Source organism: Botryllus schlosseri, chromosome 11, assembly GCF_051294905.1.
Source record: "Botryllus schlosseri isolate E-star chromosome 11, Bs_hap1, whole genome shotgun sequence".
Lineage (NCBI taxonomy): Eukaryota > Metazoa > Chordata > Ascidiacea > Stolidobranchia > Styelidae > Botryllus > Botryllus schlosseri.
In genome coordinates this window covers 6183617-6201643 of record NC_137246.1, presented here as the reverse complement: position 1 = coordinate 6201643, position 18027 = coordinate 6183617, and the positions used below count along the sequence as shown (strand labels likewise).

The following is an 18027-nucleotide window of genomic DNA, read 5'->3' as shown; positions in this document are numbered from 1 at the left end:
CTCGAGTCGAGTCGAGTCAATATTTGGATTGACTCGACTTGTACTCGAGTCATTTCGCATGACTCGACCCAAGTCATTGACTTGGCTTATTTTATATGACTCGAAGACGAAGAAATTTGCGCATCGTAATGGCTAGATCAGTGGTCGGGAACCTATGGCTCTTTTGGGCATAAGATATGGCTCTTTGCGAATTTTTTATTTTTGTGCCCAATTTTTCAATATTGCAGCAACGAGTTATTGAATCTTCAGCACGAGCAGTATAATTATTCTTGTGGCAGTATAAAATGTATTTGAGAGGTTACTACAGTGACGTATTCAAGGTTAAGAGTTCGGACCCCCTTTTTAAAATCCTCAAATTGAAGTTGCTGTCGCGTCGGCGACCAATATCACTCGCAATAAATTCGATGTACCCGGTACGAAATCTTGAATTGCACGATGCATTCATTGATCAAAGAGACGAGGAGACATGGCGGCACCTGTATCACAATGCAGTTTTCAAATATGCATTGTCTGTCTGATCTGCGGCGAGAAATAAACTGCGATGGAAGTGACATTCACAATTACAAATTTAAATTACAAACAACGCCATAGCTATCCACGTTCTTGATTGATAACGTAGCTTTGTAGAATGTAGACGCTGTTAAAATGTAGGCGCGTTGCGCAAATGTTACCGCCGATCACGTGAGAATTAAGAAGCCGAATCGGTATCAGTGAGACAATTACATCCGAATAATATCAGTCATTATACATTCAATGATATTTACGATGAATTGCCCTATCACAATGCCTTGTCCTTTGTTTCGAACTTTATTTTCTGACAATAAATAGGCAATAAGTTACGTGATTTTGGTAGTAAAAATGTTCAAAATCTAGAAGACAGGTGAGGCACTACGAGCCATATATAGCTCTTTTGAGTATAAATATGCTTCTTTGCCAAATATATATTGTTGTACTGAATTGATCAATATTGCAGCAACTTGCTAGAAAATTTTCATCACGGCCAGAATAAGTATTCTCGTGGCAATATACACATGGCTTTGAGAGGTAAATACAACGCCGTCTTCAGGTTTGGGGGCAGGAACCCCCTCTTTTCAAAATCATCAAATTTAAGTTACTGTCGCGCCGGCGACCAATATCACTCGCGAATTCGATGTAGCCGACTCGAAAGCTTGGATTGCACAATACGTTGATTGATCAAAGAGATTAGCAGACATGGCGACGCCCATATGACAACGCAGTTTTCAAATACATATTATCTTACTGATCTACGGCGCGAAATGAAATGCCGTGGACGTTATGTTCACAATTACAATACTCAAATTACAAAAAATGTAGTAGCTATCCATGTTTTTGATTGGTAGGCTTAAGTAGCTCTGCACTACCGGCAATAAGACGTAGGCGTGCGGCGCAACGTTATATGTAACTGCCGAACACTTTGAGGATTGAGAATTCGATCAGTATTTAGATCTTCGGAATCACGGGGACAATTAGACTAGATTAATATCAGTTATATTAAATCATATAAGCTATTTACGATGAATTGTGTTATCAATGGTCTGCGTCTGTGCCTACCTCACGTTTCGCGCTTTATTTACGAACAATAAATATGTAAATTGTGTGATTTCGAGAGAAAAATGTTAAAAATCGTGTCATTCATGAACATCGATAGAAGATACCAAAAGTAATTGAAGGTTTCAAAATTTTCGTTCACTCATCCTGACGACAGGTGAGGTACTGCCTAACTTGCCTCCCCTAACCCGACGTCACAGATGTATCACAAATTTTAGATTGGTAGGCATATTGCTGCAGTAGTGGCCATGTTTGGCTCCACCTACGCATGTGATCATGGGTTCTCGCATTTAAAAGGACAATCACGACGAATCTACGTTCTAGTAACTCATGTTTTGCATGCTTAAATAAGGTAACCAGTATGATTAGAACGGGTTTTAACAGAGAAAATGTGGCGCACCCGACGGATCCCATGTAGTTAGTTGAAATTAGTGCTACCATGACGTCACGAATTTTCAATTGTGACGTAACAGTCGATCCACATGTATGGCTCTTTGGGAGTTAAAATGGAAAAAATAGGGCCAATATGGCTCTTCGGACAAAAAAGGTTCCCGACCACTGGGCTAGATCAACGCATCTGACGAATTCTGCCAACATCGCTATTTGTCACCACCGCTTTCGTTGCACTCGTCTGATATCACATAGGCCACCGTAAAAACAACAGAACAGACAATGGTACATAGTAGCAATGCATTGTACAAAATCATCCAGTGATGAAGAGGTAATAAATCCTCCGCAATCTAAGTACTCAAAGACTTTCAATTATACAAGCAAACAATCGAAGCAAAGTTCAATTGGAGCCAATGCAATGACTCAGATGGTTAAGTACTCGGAAGAGACTGATAAGCTCATGTGTAGATTTGAAGGCAATGATTATTTGCATTTTTGGGCGACTAGAAAGAATGAGTATCTAATGCTCTTCAGTGACGTTCAAAAATGCTTGTCAATTCCTGCATCTAGTGCACCAGTGGAAAGTGTATTCAGTAGATGAGGATTTATTCTAAGGCCATGCTGCTTTAATATATCTGAGGATCTCCTCACCACTTTGTTATTTTTTAGTGTAACTCATCATTGATTTGATCTGCCGTCTGTGAAAACACACAATACCCTCCGTCCATTTGACGTTTTGTTAGGTATGTGCACATGAGTAATAATGAATGGCTAATGTTGTGTGATGTTTGTACAATATGGCTGTTCAAAAATAACTTCTTTTTTATTTTACTTGGTGGCTACTTGATAAAATTGTAATGTTGCATTAAAAGAACACTGAATCTGGTTAAATTTTAAAAAGTAGAATCAATGATATGAGAAGAGACAATTTTGGATTTGAAAATTAATGGAGTATTTTTAGTGAGAAATTCTTTGATATAACATAATTACATACTAGTGGTAAGCCGACTATTTTTTCACATCGAAAATATCCTACTCTAATAACTTCGCTTCTTCTAGTTGGAATTGAGCCAAATTTGCTATGAATCATATTTTCACACAATCTAACAATATCATAAGGTAGCCGGTAAAATTCGAAAATCTCTATTCGTAATTAATCCAAAATTTTCTCTTATAGCATTGCTTTCTACCGGTTGGAATTGAGCCAAGTTTGCTATGAATCATATTTTCACACAATCTAACAATATCATGAGGTAGCCGGTAAAATTCGAAAATCTCTATTCGTAATTAATCCAAAATTTTCTCTCATATCATTGCTTTATACCGGTTGGAATTGAGCCAAATTTGAGTTTTGTTTTAGGCAATCTAACAATTTTAAGAAGTAGCCGAAAAATTGGAAAAAATGTTTTTTAACAGCCCCATTGTACAATCATTTCTCCAATGCTGTAACTGCGATGTAGTCTGTAATTCAATTGGGAAAACCTTCAGTAATATCAAAATGTATCTGTTCTTTTGTCACTACACAATGCACATAGCTGCATGCACGCTTTTACAGCATGCTGGCCTGTTGTAAATACCTCTACATAAACATGCATCTGTTGATTCTCTATCAGCTGGTATCTTGACGTGAATTCGTTGATTCTCTATCAGATAGTATGTCGACGTGAATTCGTTGGTTCTCTGTCAGCTATATGTGTCGTCGATGTGCTCATAATAAAAACTGAATGCTTGTATTGGTTTGGTGATGTATCAGACTGACAAGACAGATGTTTGATTTTAAGTTCTAAGATTGGTAAAGTTATCTGTGGCATCGGTAAATGAGGCCAAGACCTGTCCGTTATCAGCCTAAATAAACACGTGCCAAGACTCTGATAGGGACAAAATGAGCATGTTTGGCAAGCAAGGAATTCGATATCACCCAAGCACGATTGAAAACACGAGTTGAACATGACTTCAATACTGTGACTCGGACTCGACTCGAGTCATAACTCTATGACTCGGACTTGACCCTTTAAAGTTTAAACGGTGACTTGGACTCGGACTCGACTCGGTGATGAATTGAAAATGACTCGACTTGACTCGAGTCAAAACCACAAAAGTAATATTGACTCGTGACTCGGAACCATGTGACTTGGTTACAACCCTGATCGGCCTGTCAGTGCGAACTACACAACTGTCCTATAAAACACCGCACATCCGGTGGTTTCCAACCTTTTATGGTCGCGACTTCATTTCCAATTCGAAAATGTTCCGTGGTCCTGCTCAAAATTTGATAAGCTGATTACGTTCAACATTTTGCCAGAATAAAGGCAAACTACCCCCGGGTTTAGAACCACTGTCTTTGAATAAAGCATCCAAACGGGCTAAACGGACTCTCTATGAATATACCATTATCTTGTAATTTCGATTACAATTAGACTAATTTCTGTAAATGAATGTTATTTTTATTTATTTTTGATCGCAGCTTTTGCGAGGGTGGTAGTCCCCATACTAAAAGCAATATATGTGATACTACATCGCGCACAGCGTGAAGAAAAATTTCACGTAGCATAAATCTGCTCAAAAATAATATCGTTTATGTTGATTTAGGAAAAAATTATGAATTTTCTTCAAGCCTTCAAAATTCCGGACATTTAGGCATATTTTGAAAATTCCTCCCAGACGCAGTTTTAACAGTGAAATTCCGGACATGTCCGGGAAATTCCGGACGTATGGCAACCCTAATTTAGGACTAATGTCATCCGTCCATATTTTTAAACTTGATTTTATGTGTACAAGTTACGGTTTTTGCAGTCTACACATTTTACGACTTATTTTCATTAGACGCAGGCAAGCGATTCTCAAGTTCGGAGCTATGGAAACAAATCACTCGCATGTGCGCGTTCCGAAGTCGAACAGCTTAGTAGCATATACGCGAATCTCAAGGCGAAAATAATCGAACGAACTATAGCCGCAGGCGCGCGATTCGCGGGGTTATAATTATACAAACACCTTCACTGCCTGTACGCGAACCCCAGCGTTATAACGACACGGTCTAATTAGCGCGTTCTGAAGCCGTAAATTTAGTCAACTTCATTGAGATAGCCATGATTTAAAGATGGTAATCGAGTGTGACAATAGCACTCGTCAAAGTTATAGAAACATAACCTTAAATTAATCATCAGTGTTGGGATCAAGTCACTACCTTCGAGTCACGAGTCATTTCGAGTCATTGCACATTTTGACTCGAGTCAAGTCAAGTCAATCGATTTTCAAAGGTGACTCGAGTCAAGTCAAGTCACTCGATTTTTGGAGGTGACTCGAGTCAAGTCGAGTCGAGTCAAGTCAAGTCACGAGTCAAGTCACAATTCAAGTCAAGTTGCCATTTCGAAGCATGAGGCATGATTGCATCATTGCATTTTGCTAGCTGTCTGAAATACATATTGAAATGGGTGGTCATTGATTCTGAACCGCTAAACGAATATAGAGTTGAATATACACGCAAGAAGGCATTGTATCGCTCACATATATGTAGAACTGGTAAACTACGTTGATAGTTACCAGCCAAAATAGAGAATAGTGAATTGATTGAGAACGAATTGACAAGATGCAATACATTACCCATTTACAAATTGATATGATACAATTACAGCCTGCGCCAATGGTTGGGGACTATGTAAACTATATTCGAATTCAATTTCAATAAAACAAGAGGTTTGGCTAAGGTGAGAACAGAAATATACATTTCGCCATTCAATTACTTTACAACTAGTTTACGACAACGTAAGCCACAAGCTTCGATCCCTTCGTTTGCGGTCAATTTATTTGTCAGAGAACAATTGAGGCTCAGTAAAACAGACGATCATTAAATGATTGGTCGCTCTCATGGGTTACACCAGCGTTTCGCGAAAATCCTAACATATGCAAGATACAGATCTTTATCCACGCCGATTACTTGGTGACTTGAAATTGACTCGTGAATTTTGCTCCGAGTCACGAGTCAATTCACATTTCTGATACGCCGAGTCAAGTCAAGTCGAGTCATTTTAGCAAAGTGACTCGAGTCAAGTCAAGTCATACGAAAAAGGTGACTCGAGTCTGACTCGAGTCAAGTCATGACTCGAGTCATCCTAACACTGTTAATCATTACTTCAAAAAATATAAAGTTATAAAAGTAAGCAGATTTGTATGAAAACCCATTAAATAGAAGTAATAGTAGCCTAGAAAACTAACTACTTACTGAAAAATCGTTACGTAGAAATGGGGTTAGTCTACGAACATAACCACTTACTTACTTTGAAATCTCTACTTGTACTTGTATTCGAGCAGAATTGCGATCAATGCATTAATGACTTTAATACTCTGTATTTTAAATTATCCACACCTATGAGTCGAAATGTTGTTAAGTAACTCATGTTTTCAACATAACCTAAACGCAAAGTGCACGAATTCTCTTGCTGATCTAATACCACAAACTTTGCTTGCTTTCAGAGTTGGTAACTAAGCGCATAAATAAATTTACCCAAAAAAGTCGGAACTCCGAAAATTTTGTAAAGTAGAGCTTTCTGGCGTTGGACTTAAGTTTCAATGAACAAGTGTTGACGTAGGTTCGAATCCCACACCGACTGCGTTTTACGAGAATTAATATTTTTAAATTCAAATATGGCGTATTGAGTACTTTTTCTGCGCATTAGAGACGTTTACACTATGGATTTCGTAAGCTTTACTTGAATTTTTTAAATTAGGGTAGAAGTAGCCATTTCCGAGCAAGTAAAACGTTAGTATTTTAGGTCCACTTCTGCTTAATACTATAATTATCATGGAGTTGAAGCAGTCCAATATCATAAACATATGAAAGTATTTGTTGCATGTAGCCAAAAACCTAATTGAGTACTCTGAAGAAGTACAAGTAGCACAGTTTGTGGTATCTGTATGACATCGAAATTTACGTACTTTGCGCTTACCTTATGTTAATAGTTTTTCTCGTCTATCTACTTTACAAGATTCAGTATGGAAATTTAGTAGAAATGTAAACACGCTTGAATATGAATAAAACTCACATAAGCATTACACTATGATTGATTATTTCAGTTAGCAAACATAACAGATGATCAACTAATGAGTGCAAGCGCGAAATCGCATGTGGCAAATAAGTTAGATCGCACCTCTCATCAAGAGCAATGAAAAAAGTACATTCCAACATTTTATTATCACTAAATTTCTACTAAAGTACAGGAAGTGCAGATTTCAAACCAGTAAAAAAATAGGTATTAAAGGTATAGTTTGCCTGATAACTGAAAATAATAAAAATTAAAATTAAAAAATTAAGTAGCACGAAAAATTACATTTTATCCCGGAACGCAACAAGAAAAAATCGTATGACTTTGTAATGTAGATAGAAAACCACGCTATTCTGATGCACTAAAGACTTTTACACTCCGGATTTTGTATAATACATGCTAATTTTGCATCGCAGAGTATTCAGTAAACTTTAATCCAGTGATCCTCCATCTATATTTTCAAACACGATCCTCTTATTAGTCTAGGCTTCGATCCCCACACCCAGTACGTTTTATGGGGATTAATATTTTTGGACTGACATACTTTTCCGATGTACTAAAGTTTTACCGTACGGATTTTGCAGAGTAGATAGAAAGCTACCCTTTGAGTCGATAGCGAAGAACTTGTACATTTTGGAATACTCAAGTATTGATTTTGCCTTGTTAGCAATATGCTTAATCAAGTGATTATCTATTTACAGCGCATCTACTTCTATTTCCGAGTTTTCGGTTTTCAGACAAACTAAACCTTCAACACTTACTGATTTATTCGCACGGAAATCATCACTTCTTGCACTTTACTAAAAATTTACTGCTACTAAAATGTTAAAATGTACTTTTTTCAATGGCCTTGATGAGCAGCGTCAGTTTCATATGTATCCTATCATGCGTTTTCGCACTGCATAATGACTTATCGCATCGAAAAACAGCAAAAATACATCGATAATCTGCAAACTCTCACTGCGAAATATTTGAGTTTTACGAATTATCCTTCAAAGTGAGCTAACATATTGGATATTATCCAAACCCTCTCGATATCGAAATAATTGTACACTTGGAGTACTCAAGTATAGGTTTCGCCTGCTTGCGCTATACTTAATCAAGCGATTATCTATTTAGACTTCCTCTACTTCTATTTCAGATATTTCAGTTATCAGACAAATAATACCTTCAATACTTACTTTTTTACTCGCTCGGAAATCAGCACTTCATGTACTTTAGAAGAAATTTACTGGCCTTGATGAGCGGGCCCAGTTTCATCTATATTCTACAATGCATTTTTGCACTTCAGAATGACTTATCGAATTGAAAAATAGCACAAATACATCGAGAACTCGCGGAGTCTCACTATACGATAATTGAGTTTTACAAATTACTCTTCGAAGTGAACCTACATATTGGGTATTATCCAAAACCCGGTAGAATTTCGCTCCGAGCGACAAATCCTTTTAATTAAGGTGGAAGCAGCTACTTCCGACTAAGCAAAATGTTAGTATTCTAGGTCTATTTCTGCTTAATTCTGAAATTATAATGGATTTGAAGCAGTACAATATCATAAACACTTGAGAGTATTTGGTGCATGTAGGCAAAAAACTTACTTGAGTACTCTGAAAAAGTCAATACTTACTTGTTTAGCCGCTCGGAAATCGTCACTTCTTGTACTTTACTAGAAATTTACTGCTGATAAATGAGTAATCGACTTTAGTCGATATTCTCGTACTGCGAAACTGAAGAATGAATAGACACGTTTTTAAACTATAGAATGATATAGTCTCTACAAAATGTTTTTGATATCAAAATAACTTTTTTACATGAATGGTCACGTATCTTAATATTCAAATAACCCAACACAGAACTAGTACTTAAAGGAATATCATAGCTCTTGTAACAAAGTTGTATGTGCACAATATATGTTTAAGGTAAGTCCTACACATTTGTGATTTCGTCCGAGTTTGTATTTTAGATAATATCATACCGACATCGCGACATCTTTCAAACACAAAATCATGGTCACTGCTTGAGAGACCATTCAATGTCATCACAGTAATCTAGTTACTTTCACAAAAGAGTAGATATGTATTTGACTTACGTTCTACAAAGCCAACGCGCAAGCAATTTACTTTACTAACGAGAAGTGTCGAGTTATCGAATGATTTTAACTTACATCAAAACAAATAGAACGTAGAACTATATTTTTAACGTTCCTAACCCTTTGCACACCAGTGGTAAATCACACAAGCAACCAGTGGTAAATCACACAAGCAACCAGTTTCGAGAATCGAGTTATTCACTAACGTGAAAGTGTTTTTCCAGTGTCAAGTCGTTATGTTGATTAAAGCGTATATTGTAATACCACCAAGTGAGACTTCGAAACTATCGTCAGTTCTCCAAAAGCAAATATCGTGTTCCACAAGTGTTAAGTTGTTGTATTATGTAGCTAGTAATTGGTGCACGTAATCTCAGGATCGAACCAACGTGTGTTAACTTGCGTTATTATGTAGCTAGTAGTTGGTGCGAGTAATTCCGCAACTGTTGCTGTTCAATGCCTTTACCGCGTTCTTACCAAGCATCTTAATAAAGATAGACAGCCCCAAGCAAATAATGTAAGTATGTATGTATGAATGATGGGCCTTATGGTGCTTGACGATAGAAGCTGGTCTTCTATTCTATATTCCGAAATAATCAAGTTGGTGGTTTACCTGCACCTTGCCTCGTAGAAACTTTAGTAGAATCACTTATAACTCCTCACGTTCACTCAAGTAAATCTAATTTGATACTCGAGTACTGAACTGAAGTTGATCGTGCGAAATGTGCGTAGAATTTTAATATATCATCATAAAAATCGCGCCTAGTTCAACGTTGATGAGTGTTATCTGAGATATCATATTATCCGCGAAAATACAAAGTCCTAAATACACATAATAGAATATCTGGCGAATATAATCTTGTATAAACATCATAGTTTTCGAAATTTATGTATAATCTGAATGTTATTTTTCTCTCGAAAGCAAGTTATTATTAAGTTTCGGAATTTAATCACTTTTACAAAATGTACCCTTAGGGTATGAAAATGGGCGCGGCAATTAGGGCGACGTGGCGTAATTAGATGCGAGAATTCATATTCTCAAAAACAGCTCAGTACGCATAATTATGATGATGTGGCAATAGGCGTTATATAGGAGCGACGCTTGATGATGTGGCACAGCTGTGACAGATGACGTAGCAGATGATGTTGCGATGGGCGTGGCTGATGATGCGGCAATGGGCGTCCTATAGATGCGGCAATGGGCGGATGATGTGGCAATGGGCATCATGTAGGCGTTGCAATGGGCGTCCTATAGGCGTGACAATTAAGGCGACGTGACCTTCTCTGATTGGTCTGCCACAAAAGTAGATGGTATCTCTACTTGTGACCTCCAAAGGGCCATAAATGTCAATCAACTGTTAAGTCACAATGGAAAATTTGTGACGTATTTGTAGCACTAATACCAATGATATATATACAATGATTGGAAACTCCAGTGAGCTCTGCGTTTGAGCGCGTCGCGAGTCATGCTTCACTACAGGAATGAAATCGATGTAAACAAACGGTTCGCCAGCAATCTTTCTTCAGGAACTGGCGTTAATGTAGTGAAAAGTTTTTTATCGAGACCTATTTTGCACGTGAAATGTGTGCATACTGTACAGGTTTTGGCCAATACCAGTAGCATGGCTTAATATTCAGACGAAACTGATGTACCAGTGTGCCTACGTGATGAACACTATGATCGGAGGTGGTCTCGCAGTATCAAATAAAGGTGGATACTTCATAGTACGAGCTAGAGTTGGGATCAGGTCACTATCTTCAAGTCACTGCAAATTTTTCATCTAGTCACGAAGTCATTTCTAATTTTTTCAAGTCAATTCAGGCAGGTTCTAAAACTGACTCTGAAGTCAGGCCTTCTGAAGTTGTGAAAGTAGGCAAAACCTACTTGAGGATATCGCATAAAGCATCACGTTTTTGAAGTAATAATAGTCATTATTCCTTTGTTACGGAGATTCATCTTGTGATCCGAATGCTCATATATACAATTGAATAAAAATAAAAATATTTTTGTTTGATACATATCAGGAGTAATCGTCAGCAGCTTGTAGATACAGTATACAATTGACTAACAGATGTATACAAAGTAAAGTCTAACTCATTTCTTCATACTACTCGAGTACTTTTCAGACCGTTCATTTTCTGCTTCAACAAGTAGATTTCAACATCCAATTGACTAAGAAACGTCTGCAAAACCTGGTCTTAACCTACTTTTTCAAACTACGGTACAATTTACCATGATATGATGGTATATCTTATAAGTGTATGTGTGCGCAAGAGCGACCCACAATAGGTAGAAAGTTCCTGCCACTGTCCATGTCAGGTTTGATAGACTTGTGCACAGCCAATGATCTATAAATGATTGTTCACAGCATATACTTTGTATAGTCATTAAATTGTGATGTTGTCCATGTCCAGTCCAGTTTGTCAACTCTTACAGTCATAGTTGACTTGCAAGATGGTGACTTCGAAGAATGGGACGGGATAGAGACTATCCAACAATCCCCTTCACTCAACAAGTCTCCATCTCCACATCACCATCTATGCCCTCAACGGTCGAGGTGATCATGGAAGAAGTTGATCGAATCCGAGCATCATAACAATGTGTCATCGCATGGGTATTACAGAAGCAGGATTTTGAACAGCTTAAATACCTCACCTCTTCATGGACTCCTAAATGCTCTGATACTAGTCGTGTCTAAATTTCAATGAGGATACCAACACCATAATATCATTGAAAATTTTATACAGGGTATGGATATTTCATTTACTATAACACTTAAAAACTGCATAAACAACTTTTGTTATCATGTCAGACTTGTTGTCATCTAAATTCAGAATAACAAGAACCAAAATCCTAGTCAACGGAAAGCATTTAAGTCAAGTGAATATGTAGCAAAAAGGGATTTTCTTGTTTATGCAAATTACAATATCAGATATACCTATGTTTAAGCCAGGGCCGGCCAACCCGTGGCCCTGTGGCCCGCGAGAAGGTTTTGAGTGGCCCGCGAGGTAATTTCCGAAATTTCTAATATAATGGATTGCACAGATTTTAAGCTTGCAAGGCCAACCAAAATTTGATTAGTCTCGCCGCAATACTTGAGATGTGATGACTAGAATATCAGTTCCGACGCATTGACAGATCCATCAGTCATTCACATATTGGTATATCTTCGTACACTACAATAAAGCAGAATAATTTGCGCTAGATTTATCAAAGGTAAAAATTTCTACAAGCTTAGCGCAATATGTTGCCACTCGATTTCTTGTTTTTAATATTGTTGCCCTTTTGTGAAAATGGAAGAACACCTAATGTATCAGCTTGAGTCTAACTATATTCGCGATTACGAGACAAAGTGTCGTTCAACATATGCGACCTTGCGTTTGCGCTCGCAGTAAGACCGTCGACCATGTAACCTAGGCAGGACATGATTGGCGCATGTTGGTCACAGCTTTCGATATCGATATGTCCATGCGCCGAATAGCCCAATCCTTGCAAACTTAGCCCAGCGATATACAGCAGACCCGCAATACAGTCAAGCGACAATATTATTGATCTACGAACTTCAAAAAATTTTCGCGCTTAGCGCGGTTAGTGGCCTGCACAAAAGTTCGTCAATCAAATGTGGCCCTTAGGCCAAAAAGGTTGGCCAACCCTGGTTTAAGCCATTCCATAAATGTACTGTCTGCATCTATTTTTGTTGTAATTTGTGAAACTGTGCTGTGCTATTATGAACAATCGAATAACTGTGCCTACTGCCTAGTAGTTGATAACGTCAATGTTTCTTGTCACGTAACAAAAATATATATTCTCAAATGTTATTTTTTCGAGCTTTCTTATCCTCTCTTAATGACAATAACAGGACAGCAGTTGGATGGTAGAGCAGCGATCTCACATGACGTTGAACATCGGAGGGCATTCAAGCATCAAGTACCATGGCATTTGAACACTAGTATGTTTCAAGCCTCTTTAGAAATCAATTATTCTTTGAAAATTACCATATCGCAGGTGCGGCCAGATTTCCTGATCCGGATAAAAATGATTCCAATAACGGATCAAGACTCAATCTCTTGGTGATAATGAGGTAGTCTGCTCGATGGTTGCCAAAAATGTCCGTATCAAATTTATCATTGTTGTTGTTTTCTTGTCTCTTTGATAAGCTTCCCTGCTCACGAATTTCGTTGCTGTTTCTGCGGCATAAGAATATGTCCAGTTTTGCAGTAGTGGCATATCTTTTTCCAGCTAGTACAAGTGAAGCAATATCATCTGGAATGTAATATGGCTTTAAATGGCAGTTGTAGCTGAACTTGGTTGTCATATTCACAAGGCACACGAAATTATCCACAGGTTGCATTGTAGTGTCCATCTCTTCACCTCTCGTACTCGAATAATATGTATTTTCTTTCAGCAAGACTATTTTTCTCTGCATCAATCGATCCAATGAGTATCAATCCAATACGACACCATTCGTCAAAGTATTATTCATTTTGACTACAATCTTTGGAAATATCTTAATGTCTGAAGCAAAGTGGAACATGACATGGTTGCTTCTCATGGACGGCCTGGCGTGCCGAAATCCCACAAGATAATGATTTGCACTTTTATTAAGATCCCTGAATCCTTTTCAATTTCCTCGCGGCTTTGGGTTGCTTTGCGGCTGTTTCAATACACGAACAATCTTTTCTTGAAAGTTAGAATGGACTATAATTTATAAAAAAATGTTAACGATCCTGTAAAAAATTTATGCATTAGACATTTACAGAATGGGAATTTGTTATGTCACAGTTTTGCCAGTCAACTACAATTGAAATCAAGTTATTTATTCAATCCGTCAAGTATTTTCCGTACTGCCGCATATGCAATATATATGAGCAATGTGCATATTCAAGAGAGATTTTGCATTGGATGATTGTGGAGTTACATTGCTGGAAAAATAACCTGGGTAGCAGCACATACAATGCAAGTTGATGCTCATGCTCAGGTCATAAAGCGTGATGCAAATGGCGAAAAGTTATGAAGGTTATACATAAAAAACCATAGACGTACACACTATACAATGACGAAGGTTACAAAATCATTTCCTAACCTTTCAATGAATAAGACACCATAGAATGTTGCTCGCAAATGCATAAATCATCTATTTTGTACAATCCTTCCAGCTATCAATCTTAACGAGTACTCCATGTTAATTTTCAAGGTTTACAGGCAATTCATGGGGAGCACCTCACAACGGGTAGTTCATATCAAAGAAGTGCCAAAACGTTTACCAGGTATATTTTGAATAAATGGGCATTGGTAGATGTTTTCGGACACCCCGGTGTGAAAGATTCAACTATTGAGAGAAGTACGACATATCACGCCAGGTCGATGTGAACAATACTAACTATGGAGTGATTATCCTAAATGTCATTCTAGTGCAGTGGTTCCCAACCTTTTTCGACTCATCGCCCCCTTTTCAAGCTCAACGCCGATCATCGCCCCCCAAATTTTGTGAACCGAAAAACCGGTATACAAACAGTAATCACCGGCGGGTTGACTAAAAAAAAAAGGTCAACTTTTCCGTTCCATGTCGAATTTTCCACTTTTGCAACTGAATTTTCGTGGGATGACTAAAAATAAAAAAAAAAGGTTATTTCTCTGACTTGACTCCAACATAGCCGTTTTAACTCGTCATTGCCCCCCTATCGCCCCCTTCGCTATTTTCGCCCCCCCCCCATCGCCTCCTTTGTCCATTTTCGCCCCCTTCGCCATTTTCACTCCCCCTAGACCGCCAAATCGCCCACGTTGGGAACCACTGTTCTAGTGCATTGTTTTGCCGATGGTTTATTCTTTGGAACAATGCCGATTCTCATCATTGATGTGGATTCAACGGCCTGATCAAGTAAAAAGTTATATATGTTAGCATTTTAGCAATCAGTACAATGATAGTTTTCGGTTAGTTCCGATTTTATATTATGAAGGTACAATCGCTATATTGGTACAATAGTTGCCAGTTAACTCGGCCCTTGGTGAATTCGGCCTCACAATATTACAATATATACTATCTAAAACAACTTAGTTGCTCACACAATTATCGTAATCAACCCTTCTCTTTTAAAAAATCAGGTGACGTAAATGCTGCCAGAAAAATTTCAAATCCTCTTTCAACAATCCTTCCAGGTTCTGCACATCTATATTGACGCTCACCCACAGTATCTATAAATTCTTTAGGCTGTTTCGTACATGCATGGTTGCAACTGATGCTAAAATGCCTCGCAGCTAGTCTGTACTTTGATAAATGTGCATTGTTAAAAGTTGTATTACATCCTGTTATGCAGCACTGCCTCACTATGCTCAAGAAACCAACAAAAACTAAACCGATTGGGGAAAATCAGTGAATTAGTATGCCAGCAAGGCCGATCGCAGCACCCCACCACAGTCGACATACGCAATCCCGTTTCTGTACTCAAGCATATCCCGCGACGGACTGATTTCGCCGGGAAACTATCTTATAGCGTTAAGGGGCGTGGCAGTTTCCAATCATTGTATATATATCATTGACTAATACATGGAATTCGTAGTGTGCACAATATTTTCTCTGCTCACATGCGTATGCCAAACATGGTCACTACAGCAGTACATACATAGATTACATGATACAATGATTATATTGGTATTTTCTATCGATGTCCATAAATAACTGAATTTTGAACATTTCTGTTCCGAAAGCTAAACAATTTTCAAATTTATTGTTCGAAAATAAAGCGCGAACGGAGAGTTAAGGCACAGGCGGGCCCAGCCTCACCTGTGATAGCGCAATTCATCGTAAATAGCTTAGAATTTTAATTACGGATATTAATCGAATGCAGTTGTCGCACTGATTCCTAATATCTAAATATTGATGGAATTCTCCGGTATTCGGCTAACAAAACGTTGCGCTATACACCTACATTTTAACGGCAGTACTAGAAAGCTACTGACCAATCATGAACATGGATAGCTATGGCGTTGTTTTTAATTTGAACTTCTAGTTGATATGTCACTTCTAAGGCAGTTCATTTCTCGGCGTAGATCAGGAAGAAAATGTGTATTTGAAAACAGCATTATCATACAAGCGTCGCCATGTCTGCTATTTTCTTGGATCAATCAAGGTATCGTGCAATCCAAAATTTCGAGGCGCTCGATGTCGGGTATAACAAATTGACGAGTTATGTTAGTTACAGGCTCGATAGCTACTTGAAAATTTGAGGATTTTGAAAAGGGGAATACGAGACCCTAACCCCAGATACCCCACTATCTTGACCTCTCAAAGACATGTTTAGGGTATCACGAGAATAATCATTCTGGTCGTTGTGAAAATTTACCAGAAAGTTGCTCTAATATTGATAAATGCATTACAAAAATAAAAATTTGTTAAAGTGCCATATCTTATACCCAAAAGAGCCATATATGGCTCGCAAGCCGTAGGTTCCCGACCACTGGTCTACTCAGTACTCATATTGCAAGAACGGGGCTATTCCGTGCAGACAACGGAGCACACCCATATCCCTGACTTCGAAATGAATGCGTCTCATAGGCCTGAACTCGGTCGTTGCACATCACTACACTAGTTCATCCGAACGGTCTTCGACCATTTTTTCCAGAAACACCAGTCGGACAAATCTTATATTGATTTCTCACGATAAACTCATATTTTCTGCGTTTCTTGCTTATTAGCTACAGTACCCAACACAGTGACCTTGTATATCTAGAAACTATCACAGGATTTTTGCGACAAATTCAACAAATATCACATAGATATAACAGATAGCTCTGGCACTGTGTCGACCCAAAATTATACCCTTTGCGGTCCATACTTCAATAACCCTTGTAGGGGTAAGAATTTGCGTTACAGTAACTTGCAAAAGGGAGTTTGTAATGATGGTATTGATGGTATTTACTACTATCCTCGTGCCTCGCGCTAATCGAACAGTTATTACGACAGTATGCTGATTGTTTAGCGGAGGAAAGCAGAAAGTCAATTTGACGTCATTTTTCAGGATGTCGCAGTCTCAGACGGGCTGATATACTGTATGTCTGTCACTAAGCCAGCTTCCAATCCAGGCTTTTGGTTACGTAATAATTATAGAGCGAAAATAATAATTCACTACGGCTTGTGACACCTACGATTAGCGGTGCGTCGTAACTAGTAAGTTAAACAAGTTTTTGCAATTGCTTCGCAACTATAAAAGTAGCCCTTGAATTTCCTATTAGGTTTGTTTGAATTATTTCACGTCACAAAAATTAACAATTATTCACGATTTTCATTCGCACTCATCCGTATTTTTCATTCGCACATTCGCACCACTTTCGTCATTCGCACTGCAATTTTTTTCATTCCCATTAGTGCGAACCGTCACACTCACACAGGTTGAAAAGCACTGCTCTAGTTGAACAAGCATTCAATTTACTTGAACAGTGTGACAAATGCATTGATCTTGACTTCGATACTGCAGCTAATACTCGCGCCTTCTGGATTTGAAGGTCTGCCAATTAAATTTCCGCCTTTGCAGGGACCTTGCGCATTTCCATCTCTGCAGAGACCATGCTTGCCTCTGCAGAAATCATGCGCTGCTTTGCATCCAACTCCATCAATTTAGCCGACATGATAGACGATGCATGGGATGAGGAAGACTTGAAAGAATTCCTATCCGATTGAATAGCATATTCATATTGAAATAAACCCGAATATTTTCGGCTGACACTCGTCAGGGGTAATCATCAGCAACTAGTAGAAAATTGGAAAAAACATTGTATATCAACAATCGTATCACAAAATATGACGTCACCAGCATGAAATTTCAAGCAAGAGAGCGTTCAATGTACTATTTTTAGGTGGCACGCGAACTCCTTTTATTAACAGAGTTTGGGTTGGTGTATTTTGATAAAATTCGACTCCAAAGCACACAAATGGAAGTGTGAACGGC

At 38.2% G+C, this 18027-nt stretch overlaps 1 long non-coding RNA gene across 1 annotated transcript; it reads left to right on the top strand.

Annotated features, from left to right (window-relative positions):
• The first annotated feature begins 10874 nt into the window (after positions 1-10874).
• On the top strand, positions 10875-13001 carry LOC145450505 (uncharacterized). Its single transcript, XR_013918503.1, has 2 exons — positions 10875-11833; positions 12945-13001. It is a non-coding gene; the product is annotated as an uncharacterized LOC145450505 (long non-coding RNA).
• Positions 13002-18027: the final 5026 nt, after the last annotated feature.